General features: G+C 40.7%; 1 protein-coding gene across 6 annotated transcripts in view; it reads left to right on the top strand.

The window, feature by feature from the left end:
* The window catches only part of PPFIBP1 (PPFIB scaffold protein 1), a 239,860-nt gene that overhangs the window by 73,844 nt on the left and 152,794 nt on the right, over positions 1–13,222 (top strand). For all 6 annotated transcript variants that reach the window (XM_027770947.1, XM_027770944.1, XM_014587177.2 and 3 more), the window contains exon 3: positions 5,805–5,894. The gene's annotated coding sequence lies outside the window, so the exon portion shown is untranslated. The remainder of the gene's footprint in view (positions 1–5,804; positions 5,895–13,222) is intronic.

Raw genomic sequence — 13,222 nt, 5'->3', positions numbered from 1 at the left:
GTGCACTTTGGGTTTATGGGGGAGGGTGGAGAAAGGGGGGGGGACTCCCTAGTGAGGCATGGTCGTACGACAGTCTTATCCTTCATTTCTTCATCTTGTGAGGATTTGGGGCGCCAGTGTGCACACAAACCTGGTATGATTTTCAATCTGTTGGGCCAGGATTTGAACTGTGGTTGCCATGTGGGATCTGGCTCTCTATGATCAGTGCTTAATCACTGTGCTATGGGGCCAACCCTCCAATAAAATTTTATTTACGCAATCAGGTGGTAGTTGCATTTGACTGGCTTACAGATCTACTTTGGACCTTTAAGTCATTGAGAAGGAGACTTGGGCTTCCACATAGTCTTGAAGCATGAACCGTAGCATTACTATAATGAACATTGACTTCATGACGTATGATCATGTCTAGCATATTACTCTCACATGTGATTTAGAATATCAAGGAAGTTTAGGAAATAAGCAATCATAATAAATGTGTTTCCTATCACAAAGGGATATGTAGAAGTAACTTATGTAATGGCTTGGAGGATTTTCTTGGAATGTGAAACCTGAGGTTGTAAGCAGTTTGTTTTATTAGATGGCCACAAAGGTAGACATTTTTTTTTTTTTCTTCTGTCCTCTCTGTATAGGAATGTTTTATGAGTTAAATGAAAAGCTATTTGTAATTACGCTAGAGGTTTTTCTTCTAGGAATCTTTGGTGCATGTATTAGGATTTTTTATGGCTTACTTTTCAGTTTAATAATGTGTTCTTGTTTTTAAATTAAACTTGTCAGTGAGCCTTATTGTGAGTGGCCAACTGTGTTGGTTAGTTAGTATTTATAGCTTAGGTCTGTTTCTGAGGAAATGACTAAAGTCTCTTGCATGCAGTCAAAACTATATAACAAAGAACATCTTTGACTTACTTCAACAAGGCCTGGGATGAAAACTCAAAAAATATAATGGTTCATGTTTTTAAATGTTCTTATGTATTCAGCCCTGGTTGGGTCAAATAATCAGAGCCCTGTGCTGAGGAAGAGATTGAATACACTCAATGCCTCTTAGTTACAGTGAATTCCTCTGTAGCAAGTTCAGGCAAGACTTACTTTCTCATAGTGTGCCTTTATTTAGTTTTTGCATTTTACATGCTGTATTCAATTGGGTTTTAGGGAATATAGGCGTATCTTTATTTATTTAGAGAGGATTTTTGCTATAGGGTACATGCGGTCGCCAGAAATACAGAGACAGAGAGACAGAAAAAGAGAAATCACCCCCACAGGAGGGATGGCCATGCCTCAATCCCTTCTCCATTCTCCTCTCAGGATCTTGGGCACACACACATACACACACACACACGCACGCCCAGCGTGCGTTTAAGTCGCTGGGTCCGGGACTCGAACTGCAGTCAACTACATGGGAGTCCAACGACATAGCCATTACACTAACTGCTTGTCCCATAGGCATATCTTTTTCTTTAAACCATTCTGCTGATTTTCTCTCGTTCTTATTAAAGAGCCCTGACATACAAAGGGTCTTCAGAAACTTCATGGAAAATGTGAATTATGAAAAATTTTACATGGATTTCAAATTTCTTTTGCACCAAAACGAACAGCGGTCGACTACGTGGGAGTCCAGTGACATAGCCATTACACTAACTGCTGGTTCCCCCATTTTCTTTCTTTTTTAAAATTATTTTTTCAATTAACACTTTATTTATTATTATTATTTTCATTTGCCCAGAGAGCGAGAAAGTGAGAAAGCAAGCTGCCGGGTCTGGGACTTGAACCACAGTCAGCCATGGGGGAATCCAGCGCCCTCAAACACCTCGCCACCTGCTGGCCCCTCTTTTTCTTTTCTCTTTTTTAAGTTTTTTGTTTGTTTATTTTTTTCACAAGAGAGAGCTAGAGGGAGAGGCACCCTGGGCAGGATCTCCTCACACCATTATCTCCTCCCGGTTCTCCAGCCAGCCAGCATCTTGGGCACATGCTTACCTGGAGTGTTTCAGATTGACTGGGCCTCCAAACCTGTAGTCGGCCCTGTGTCTTCCAGCACTGTGGCTCAGTGTGCTATCTCTTGTGCTACTGAGGCTAAGCCTAATTCCATTTGTTCAGGGACTTTTTGAAAACTTTTAGTAAGTGAAACATCTAAACCTTGCACATGTAATTCTCAGCAACGAGACTGATGGGAATCAGGAAGGGCCTGAGACGGGGCTGACTTAGAGAAGCGCCGTGTATCTTACTCTGCTGTTTCCCGGCCTTTGGAACATCCACAGCTTCTTCCCACTGTAATGTCCTCACTTACTGTTGGCTCAGTCCTTGTGGAAATGTGGATTTCCTTCCTTCTGCTTGTTCCAGGACAGGAGGTGAAGGCTGAATAGGAAGGAAGAGAAGCCCTGGCTCCAGTCTGCTCAGACCCAGGCTGACCTGTGTGCTCTCTGGCTCAGCCTGGCTCTCCTGTTTTCCCACAAAACTCTGTTAGAGATGGAGGTTGGATTTGGTGTGATTATATCAGCTGTGTTATGAACGCAGATCATTAGGATTTTCTGCAGTAGCTTTTAATGTAATTATTGTTACATTAATTATTGCAGCATTTTTATAAGCAGGTCAAGGAACTACTTCTCCAACTAAATCTTGGATCAAAGTGTAAAACAAATAAAGGTGAAAATTGCTCTGCCCATTGCCACACATCTACTCACTCCTGCCTCAGACACACCTATAGGGTGGGGTTCCTAGAAGCTCTCTTTGAAAACTACTGATAAGCATAACTGTTTACTTTTGGTGCACACCCTAGTCTTAAAATCAGGCTTGCCCATGTATACATTAATTGCTTAAAATTTGCCTGGAGTGGTCTGTATTTATAGAACACATCTGAAGTGGGCTTTAGAGGGAGATGGAAAGGACAGATGTTTATTTACCTCCTGCGATTTGATGGTGTGTGTCTTGAGAAATTCCTCCAGGACAATCTGTAACCCCCCTTTATGACTAAAAGTCCATTGCTAGTATATGTGTGTCTGGGTGTGTGTGTTTATGGATTTACATTTTAGGTTTTTCCATAGGGCGTGTGCACTCACTGGAGAGAGAGAGAGAGAGAAATCACTCCCCATGGGGGATGGTCATGCCACAGGCCTTTCTCCTCCATTCTCCTCTCAGGATCTTGGACATGCACACTCACATGTGCCCAGCATGATTTTCTAGGATTCAAACTGTGATTGGTCGTGTGGGAGTCTATTGCCTTGACCACCAGGCGATGACCTGCTAAACCATTAGCAAAAGATTTTGTTGACTATTTCAATGTTAAGTGCCTGCCTTTTCTAAGACTGGTTTTGTTTCATTTTGTTTTAAATGAAAGTATCCTCAGAAAGGACATGCAATAAGTTCTTGTAACCTTGGACCTGGTTCTATTGCTTCCCTACTTTCTTTTTTAAAAAAATAAAAAATGTTGCTTGTGGGTACATGTGCTCACTGGCAGGGGAGAAACAGAGAGAGAAAAAAAATGATAAAGCTCCTGCTGTGGAAGATGGTCATACCACAATCCTGTCTCCATTTCTCCTTTTGGGATTTTGGGCATGCATATACATGTGCCCAGTGCTTTTCAAGCTGCCAGATTTGGAACTCAAACCATGCTGTTGGCCGTGTGGGATCCAGTCACCTTAACCACCGTGTCATTGGCTGGCTCCATTTCCTGCTTGATTAAACATCTAGGGTTACTGAATCTTCAAAAGGGCAGAGGAAGCAACAGCCATATTCTTGTGCTGTAATTTTGTCTAAACTGATCCTGACTACGTTTGAAACGTGTGGCAATATTTCTTGTATTTAAAGGAACATCTTGCTTTTCAAAAATTCTTACTGCCATTATGAGAGAAACACAAAGGCAATGGGTGATAAAAAGAAATAGACTTTTTTTTTTTTTTTTTTGAGAGGTTTTGGCCATAGGGCACATGCGCTTGCCAGAAAGACAGAGACAGAAAGACAGAAAGCGAGAAATCACTCCCCTCCTCACCCCCAGGGAGGATGGCCACGCCACAATCCCTTCTCTTCCATTCTCCTCTCGGTATCTTGGGCACGCATGCACACGAGTTTTAAGCCACCAGGTTCGGGACGCGAACCGTGGTCGACTACATGGGAGTCCAGCGACTTAGCTATTACGCTAACTGCTGGTCCCAACATAGACATTTTTGATAGTCTTGCTGTGCTGTAATCTTCCTACCCTCCCGCCTCCCAATTAGCTAGTATTACAGGCACACTCAGCCACACCCAGTATGTTGAGGCTGGCCAGGGCTCAAACCCAGGTTTCTCATGTGACTCTAGCCTCCCAAGCAATGCAACTGGACCTTACACACCTTGCTTTCTCATTTAGATGGAGGTAGTTATGAGCTGTTTGATGAGTGAGTGTCTCAAAAGGAACTTTAACTTCTCTTAAATATTTCTTTGCTACCAAATATGTTGTATTACTATATTATGATGGGGTTTGATGTGCCCCTATATGCCAGTGGGAATATTCTCTAAGTCTGAGTTATTTAAAAGAAATTGTGGGATGGGGGATGGTAAAACAAGACACTCTGAGTGGCTGACTTGGAGACCTTCCTGTTACATTAGGCACATGTCATCTGGGGGCTGGCGGAAGTTGGAGGTAGATCATGGTGTTGAAACCCTGTTGGTGACACTGACTCTCTGTTTTGTTCATGAAAGAAAAAAAAAGCGATAAAGGGGCTGAGCCTTGGTGGCACAGTGGTAGCTCGGCACTATAACACTGGAGGCCACGTGGCAGATCTGTGTTCAGTTTCTTTGTCGATCTGTGTGCACCAGGGCTACACGTGTTACCTGTGGCCCTGGCTGGTTGGCAGGCTGGGGAGTGTGGGGGGGATCATGGCGTGAGAGCCTAGTGAGGTGCTTGTTTATCTTTCTCTGTCTCTGTCTCTCTCTGAAGAAAGAAATGACTAAGTGAACTTTAAAAAAGGGAGTGATATCAGAGAATTGGAAACACAAGTCTGAAAAACAATGACATCTTCCTATTATCTCCACACCGTTATTATTGGGAGAGCAAAATCAATTTGTTGGCAGGCATTTCCTCATTTTTTTCTACCTTAACAATTATTATAAAGCTATACTTCTCTCACTCAACAAACATAGATTACCTACCATGTGCTAGGTACTTTGTGTTATAAAAATTAATGATAGGGACCAGCAGATGGCATAATGGTTACATCGCTGGAATCCCATGTAGTTGACCATGGTTCTAGTCCCAGACCTGGTAACTTAAAACTCATGCCAGGCACATGTGCGTGCGTGCCCAAGATCCTGAGAGGAGTATGGAGGAGAAGGGATTGCAGTGTGGCCATCCCTCTGGGAGGTGATATCTTGCTTTCTGTCTCTCTGTCTCTCTGGTGAGTGCACATACCCTATAGCAAAAATCTCTCAAAAAAAAAAATCGATGATGGTTTCTGTAGAAAATCAGTCTTCAAGGAATATTCAAGGTTTCTAATAACTAAAGATGGGAGAGAGGGAAGGAAGTCAAGAGGACAAGAGTGCTGGATGGAGCAAAGAAGGAAGGCGAGGGGGGAGAAAGGACAGATGAAAGGAAGTCATTGATGCATACGTGTTCCTGGTTTTACATATATCCATGTTATCTGTTGGATTGTTGTAAAAGTCATGGCTCATTTTGCATAGAAAAAAAAAAACAGAAAAAATACATCATGATTTTTCCGATTACCCAACGGTTTGATGATATTTGCTTGTACAGTTATTCTAAATTAACTTTTATTTTCTTATGGTGTGCTATATAACTTGACGTTAGTTTTAATTTGTCTTTTTTAAATATTTCTTTTCAGTATAAAAGAACTTGTACCGACCAGTTAGCTAAGTTACATGAAGATTTGAAGAGCTGAAAAAAAATCAATATTACACCTGCTTTTTAAAAGGTAAGTAAATGTATCGTTCATTTCTGGCATCTAAAGCCTGCAGTTCCCTTTCTGTATAGTCAGTGTGTATAAAATTTCTTCCCATAATAAAGGTAATATAGTCTACTCATTAAGTCTAAGAATTTATGACCCATCTCCTCTTTAAAAACTTTTAAATTCTAAAAGTAGTATGACTAACACAGGTGGCTGGAAGATTTAGACATGTTGTGACGCTCACTGAACAGATCTGTACTTGGCACCGAGAAGGAGAACACAGACCTGGTAGCATATGAAAAGCACAGCCCTCTTCCTGGACCTTTCTCTCTCTGTATCTCTCATGTCATCTCAGACATTCATCCGAGTCAGTGGGAATTATTGATCACCCATTAATGACCCCATAGGTTTAGAAATGAGGTGATGGTTTTTCTATAAGCTAATTGACTCCCTTTCTTCCCATTTCCCTGACAACATTATAATTACTATTTATTGAGCTTCCACCATACGATTGACATTTGACTAATTCAATATTTATTCCACAGTAGTTTCTCTAAACGCTTGCCATGTGCCAGGCACTGCTGATGCTATTACCTTATCCTTACGGCAACTTTGCAAAGTAGGAGTATTTTAGTGATCTAGATGAAGGTAGTGAGGTTCTGAGAGAGGGATAAGGAATGTGTCAATGGTCACACACTAGTTAGCATGAACACAGAATTATCAGACTTTCTGGTTGCTCTTTATCCTCAAGAGTGGTGTATTTTTTTTTTTTCTTGTTGTTGTTGCTGTTTTTGGTCAGAGGGCACATGCATTCGCCAGAGAGAGAGAAAGCCCTCCCTCCTCACATTGGGGCATGGTCGTGCTGCAATCTGTTCTCCATTTCTCCAACCTGTGAGGATGTTGGGCGTGTGCACACAGGTATCTGGCATGTTTTGCTGGGATTCAGACTGCTTGGTTGGCCATGAGGGATCCGGTTCCCTTAACCACTAGGCTGTAGTGTTTAAATGTTCTTCCTGACAGGGAGATCAAGGGGAGACTAGAGCCTGCTAGGTTGTGTTCTTAATAGGAACATGATCCTAATCTATCTTTTTAATCCCCTTTCTTCCCCCCTCCTTTTTTTTTTTTTTTTTTAGCATTTTGTTAATAGGTATATTTTTTTATTGCAATTTCTGGTTTACATATACCTGATGTACATCTTTGTGGGATACAGTATAGTGTTTTAAAGCATGCATACAGTGTGTACAAATCAAATCAAGGGTATGCACATATTCATCTTCTTCAATATTTATTTATTCAATATTTATTCAGGTACTTTATACATAGAGAAAAGTGCACAAATTAGTGGGTGGCTTGATGGAATAATTGTCATCAAAGTGGACAAACCTGTGCAACCAGCACCTCATTAACAGTAAATTACCAATGCCCCAGAGCCCTGTTCTCCTTGTCTCCCAGCAGAAACCAATATCCTGACTTCTGATGCCTTTGATTAGTTTTGCCTCTTAAAAAAAAAAGAATTATTTAATTTTATTTATTCATTTGTTTATTTTAATTTGACCAGAGAAAAACAGACACACAGAGAGAAGGAAAGTGAGAAAGCAAGCCACCAGGTCCTGGACTCAAACTGTGGTCGGCCATGTGGGAGTGTCCGGTGCCTAACCACCATGCCATCTGCTGCCCCAAGTTTTGCCTATTTGTAAAGTTCATGAATAGAATCATACAATAAATATTCTTTTGTGTCAGGGTTATTTTGCTTATTATGTTTGTGAAATTCATGGTATTGTCTGTCATTTATTTTTTTATTCTTTGTTCTGGTGTAGCCAATTGCTTATTTATTTTATGGTTGCCAGACATTTACTTAGTATCCAGTTTGGACTTATGCTAATCGTATCTGTATGAATTTTTTTGTGCATATATTTTGGTGGTGATTATGTTTTGTTTGGAGATTGCTCAGTAATTTAGATTGAGTGACCCTGTGAAGCGATGGTAAACTAAACTTCTTTGAAAGGACAGAAGTTGATTTTAGGTAGCCAAGTGTTTTGTCTCCCTTCAATGTGATGTTGTAAGTATGCTCGCTTAACAGGAACAGATGAACATGTTTTCATAGATTTCTCTCAGGGGCATGGCTAAGTGGAAGCCCTCTCTGGTATGTTTGAGATGTGGTAAGGATTGTTCCCTGTCAGAGAAGGAGGGGAAGAGGAAATAGATCCAGAAGGGAGATGTGTCTGGGCCTTCCTAGAACCTGTCAGGGTATTTTGCCAACTATATCAGGAGTCCGGAAAAGTGACAACTCCAGAGAAGGCTCAGCTTATGAAACCTGGCAAGTCTAGGGAGATGAACAGAAAAATAGATAATGATCAGACATGCTGAGAGCAGAGGTGTGCTCAAAACATGTTGTGGACAAATACGTAAAGTCTAACTTGTTTTAATGGAACTTTGAAAAACTAGTCCCTAAATTATGAATCTTGAGCTAAAAATGAACTTCCTAACAAATTTAGGACGTGAGCATGTGGGTTTTCCTGTGAGACTGTTCTGTTTTCAGATCACAATTCTATGTCTTTTGTACCAAGACCTCTCTGGATCAGCTTCCTCAGCTGTAAAATGGGAATTTAATGCCTACCAATAAGGTACTCCACAAATCAGCCGTGGTAATTAACATTACGAGTATGCTTCTGGACATATAGTGCTAATACTGAAAGTAATACTCATTATTCTTACCTTTTTCCTTATTTCTGTTACTAATATGAGGGAGTCTTCAAAAAGTTCATTGAGGTTATGTACTATGAAAAAACTTTGCATGAATTTAAATGTTTTTGTACCTAAATAAACTCATGTTTTATACTTTTTTCATGAACTTATTGAAGTCCTCTCATATTATTACCTGTTTGACTCTGTATCTAATATTTTATAGGAGTTTTTGGATTTTTTAAAAAGAGGTATGGTGAACACTAACTCAAATATTTTTCTGCTTGCCTCACCTTAGACTGAAACTCTGGGACAGATGAAGGGAAGCATTTGTCCATGTGTCCTTGGCGTGTCTCTCCCCAGTGTGAGTCAGTGAAGACAGTTTTGGTTGTCGGAACTGTTTACTTGGTTAGTTGAAGAAGAGGCCATTGGAGCTGAGATTAGCAGCAGAGTAGGGTCATTTGCACAAGGGAAAAATTATAATTTCCCACATTATATTCTTAACTCTTTCTAGGTATTTTGTAAACAAGTGCCCTAACATATCAAGATGCTTTGGTGAGAGTCCTATGTGGGTGACTGTGTGGGGACTACAGCCAGTACAGGGTGTGTTTTCTGCTGACTGTGATGGGTGGGCTCTTTCTACCTCTGTCAGTGAGTTTGGACTAGGTCTGGGGGCATGTGGTATAGATGAAACTTGACTTTCATGATCTGTTTCAGTACATCCTGTTGCTTATATCAAAAATACCCGAGACTGGATAATGTAAGAACATAGAGGTTTATTCAGCTCTTGATTTGGAGGTTCAAGGTCCAGGGACTGCACTTGGTGAGGGTGTTCTTAATGGTGGGTAGCATGGTGGAGGGCAGGAGAGAGCGAGCAGCGAGCAGGTCCATCTCATTCCCTCCTTTTAAGCCCCACAGGACTCAGTCATGGGGACCCTCTCCCCCAAGATGACTAATCCCTTCTCAAAGGCTCCACCTTTCAACATGATAATCATCAAGTCTCCTCTTAATATCTTCACAGTGTAACTAAATTCCAGCACATGAATTCGGTGTGTGTGTGTGTGTGTGGGGAACATACTGAAACCATAGCTTGGTTTAACAAATGAGTAATCTACTGTTATAAAGGAGAAACTTTTAGAGTAACTTGAGTCAAAAAAAAAAAAATTTAACCCATGAGTCTGAAATTCCAGTTCTGACTTAACTACCTGTAGAAGTTCAGGAATGTCCTTTAAACTTTCTGGATTTTCGGGTCGGCAAGTGGCATGGTGGTTAAAGGCACTGGATTCCCACATGGCCAGTCACGGTTGAGTCCCAGACCTGGGGGCTTGCTTTCTCACTTTCTCTTTCTCTTTTTCTCTCTGATCAAGTTAAAACATAGTAACAAATAGAATTAAATAAATAAATAAATATTTAAAAAAATAATTTAAAAAAAACTTTGTGGATCTTACAGTAGTTTTTAAATCTCTTTAAATTTAGAAAGTTAGTTTAGATTAAGACCTTCAGACATGAGTGGATTCTGTGAATCCTCTGAATATAATACCCAATACCTACTTTGGAGTATACATGTATTTTTCTAGATGTTAGATGATTCTTTTATTTAGATGTATTTTTTGCTTTTTATTTTTTCCCAGAGGTCAGTTCTTCATTCTTTAAAGACTCAGTTCCACTGTCCACTGTGTAACCATCAAAAAAAAGATCAGCTCCTTTTTATATGCTTTGATGGAAGGTAAGGGGCAGCATCTGCAGGTCTAAACTGGTCCTTCTGAGCTTCACGAGATCAGTTCCTGACTACTTTGTTATGAATGGCACAACTCACATACAGCTTGGGAGGCATCAAAGACACTTGCTTTGGAGATGTCCCTATTGGCTGTGGCCTCTACTATATTTTGCATGACAAACTTTTTTTTTTTTAAGAATTACTTATTAATTTAAAAAATGTATTCATTCATTTATTTTAATCTGAACAGGGAAAGATATACACACACAGAGAAGGGCCGGGGGAATGAGAACGCAAGCCACCAGGGTATACATATTTCTACCTAAACTACATAAATACATATACAAGACATTGCATGTAAATATAAGGCCTAGCTGGATTAAGGAAGCATCTTGGACCTTATCTTCTGTCTCTGTTGAAGTTCTCAGTCTGCACATTGTAGTCACATTATTGGGAGTGTCCAAAATAAAATTTGGGTATGTTTTGTTGTTCAGATATTGAAGAAAATACTTATTAAAAAGCAATATTTAAAAATTAGTATTGTGCCATCCCTGTAGTGCAGTGATTAAATCCTGTGTGCAGGGAACCGGATTCCACAAGGCCAACCGTGGTTTAAATCCCAGCCCTGGCAACTAGAAAAACATGTGATGTGCATGTGTGTCCCAGATCTTGAAGGAATGGAGAAAAAAGGATTGTAACATGACCATGACCACACCCCATTGTAGGGTACTTCTCTCCCTCACTCGGCTGGGTACATGTGCCTCTAGAAATAAGAAAAACTAGTATTTAAGTTAAATATTGGTTTAAATGGAATGAACAAGCAATATATACTAAATGGTGTTAATACTAATTCCTTTTTCATTCATTTTTTAAAGTATTTTTAATTTTTGTAAATAATTTGTTTTTTCTTGTTTGTCAGAGGGCACATGTACTTGCCAGAGAGAGAAAAAGAGGAAATGGAGGACTTACCATGGGAGATGGTCACCCTTCAATCCCTCCCCTTTCCTTTATCTCTCCCTTTTGGGATTTTGAGCATGTGTGTACAAAAGCCCTGTGTGGTTCTCAAGCCACCAGGTCTGGGACTGCATAGTTGTCCAAGTGGGATCCCATTGCCTCAACCACCAGGCCATGGAGCTGGCCCAAAGACTTTTACTTAACATAATAGATCCAAAATATTATCATTTTAACACAGAACGATACAAAGTAATGATTGACGCAGGGTCTGAAGGTGGCTTGTTAAAACTCTACAATGCACTCAGGAGTTCATTGAAAGGTCACTTGCAGTCAGGAAAGGGCAAGAACAGCACCTCTGGACGGAGCTGACTCAGAGGCACTGGCCGCTCTGTCCTGCGCTTCTTGCGCCACTAGACTTTCCGACTCCCAAGATGGTGCTCGGAACCCTCGCCCCGCAGCAAGCCAGCGCTGTGAAAGGAATTCGAGCAAGGGTCAGGGGCATGTTTGCCCCCAACTCCCAGAATCCATCAACCTGACAACTGTCAGCTGGTCGGGGAGGAACCAGCCTGTTACCCAGCGGGGACAGCAGGACAGAGGGTGGGGACAGCACAACAGAGAGCGGGCGAGAGGCCAGCAGTCTCTACGACGAATGAGCAAGCTGTAAGAGAAATGCTTTTATTCTAGTGAAATTCTATCCAAACCACCAAACATCTGTACATGACAATATAAATATACTGTAAATATACTCCACATTCTAGATGTGTTTGGATATGTCTACTATTACGCAAACATGCAAAATGTTTGTATTCTTTTCTAAAATGTCAACTTGTCTTAAGTCTGTAAGCCCCTTACCTGCCCCTTTACTAGCTGAACGTCTGCAAGCCCCTTTACCACCCCTTTGGCTTATGATGTGACTCACAAGCTAAATGAAGCATGGAGTCCTGAAATCTGAAAAAAAACTGGTTGTGTACATTATTGCAATACTTTTTTAGAACTATTTTTACAGTTCATTATGATACTATATCTGTATTCATTAGACTCTCCTGTAAAAAAAAGTCACATATATACATACATACTAATATTTACATATATAAAATGTACATTTATATATATGTGTATACACACACACATATATATATAGAGAGAGAGAGAAGCTTCTGGAGACTGAGTCGGCGTTTCCCGGTCCACGGCTCACACTGACCGTTCTGAGGAAGTACTGCAATTACGTAGACACTCAGTTTCTTTTCAGAATTCAAGAGGCCAGGCTTGATTTAGCTTGCGAATCACATCGCAGATCTGAATAAGGAACAGTAAGTAAATCTCCTCAGTTCACACAGTTCCTGGCTCTTGCACACAGTAGTTTTGCTTATCTTCCAGTTTCCGACTTTTCCTGAGGAGTGGCAAACTGGAAGGAATCGTTGCATCAGATGATTCTGCATCAGACCATTTCCTAAGTGACATGTTGTCCTCTCTCCCTTGTTCTGATGTTTTAAAAAAAACTGTTTCTTTCAAGGGAGAGTTAAAAAAAAGGAACATGCAGAATCTCTCTGCATCACTTTACCTAGTCTAACGTCTATCCAGGGCTGAAATTCAAATGGTCTTTTGGGCCACTTTGTCCTAACTCAAGCACAATTCTTCTCAGAAAAGCTATGGGTTTTTCTGACTGTTTTCCTATCCTCTGGGTAAATATCAAGGACTGAAAAAAATGAGACGTGAGACCAGCAGGTTAAGGCACTGGGTTTCCACAGGGCCGACTTGGAAAACCTGGTGACTTTATAATCATGCTGGACATATGTGTATGCATGCCCCAAATCCCAGGAGAAAAGAAGAGAAGGGATTACAGCTGGCCATCCCCCCAGGGGGTGGGGGTGGTTCCTCACTTTCCCTCTCACTGCCTCTCTCTGTATCTCTCCACTGAGCATATGCACTCTATGGCAAAAAAAAAAAAAAAAAGAAAAGAAAAAAGAAAACAAAAATGTGGAATATATACCCTACGGAATGC

Source organism: Tupaia chinensis, unplaced genomic scaffold (assembly GCF_000334495.1).
Source record: "Tupaia chinensis unplaced genomic scaffold, TupChi_1.0 Scaffold000028_1, whole genome shotgun sequence".
In the NCBI taxonomy this organism is placed as follows: Eukaryota; Metazoa; Chordata; class Mammalia; order Scandentia; family Tupaiidae; genus Tupaia; species Tupaia belangeri.
The sequence above is the reverse complement of the archived record's forward strand: the minus strand, read 5'-3'. Positions and strand labels throughout refer to the sequence as shown.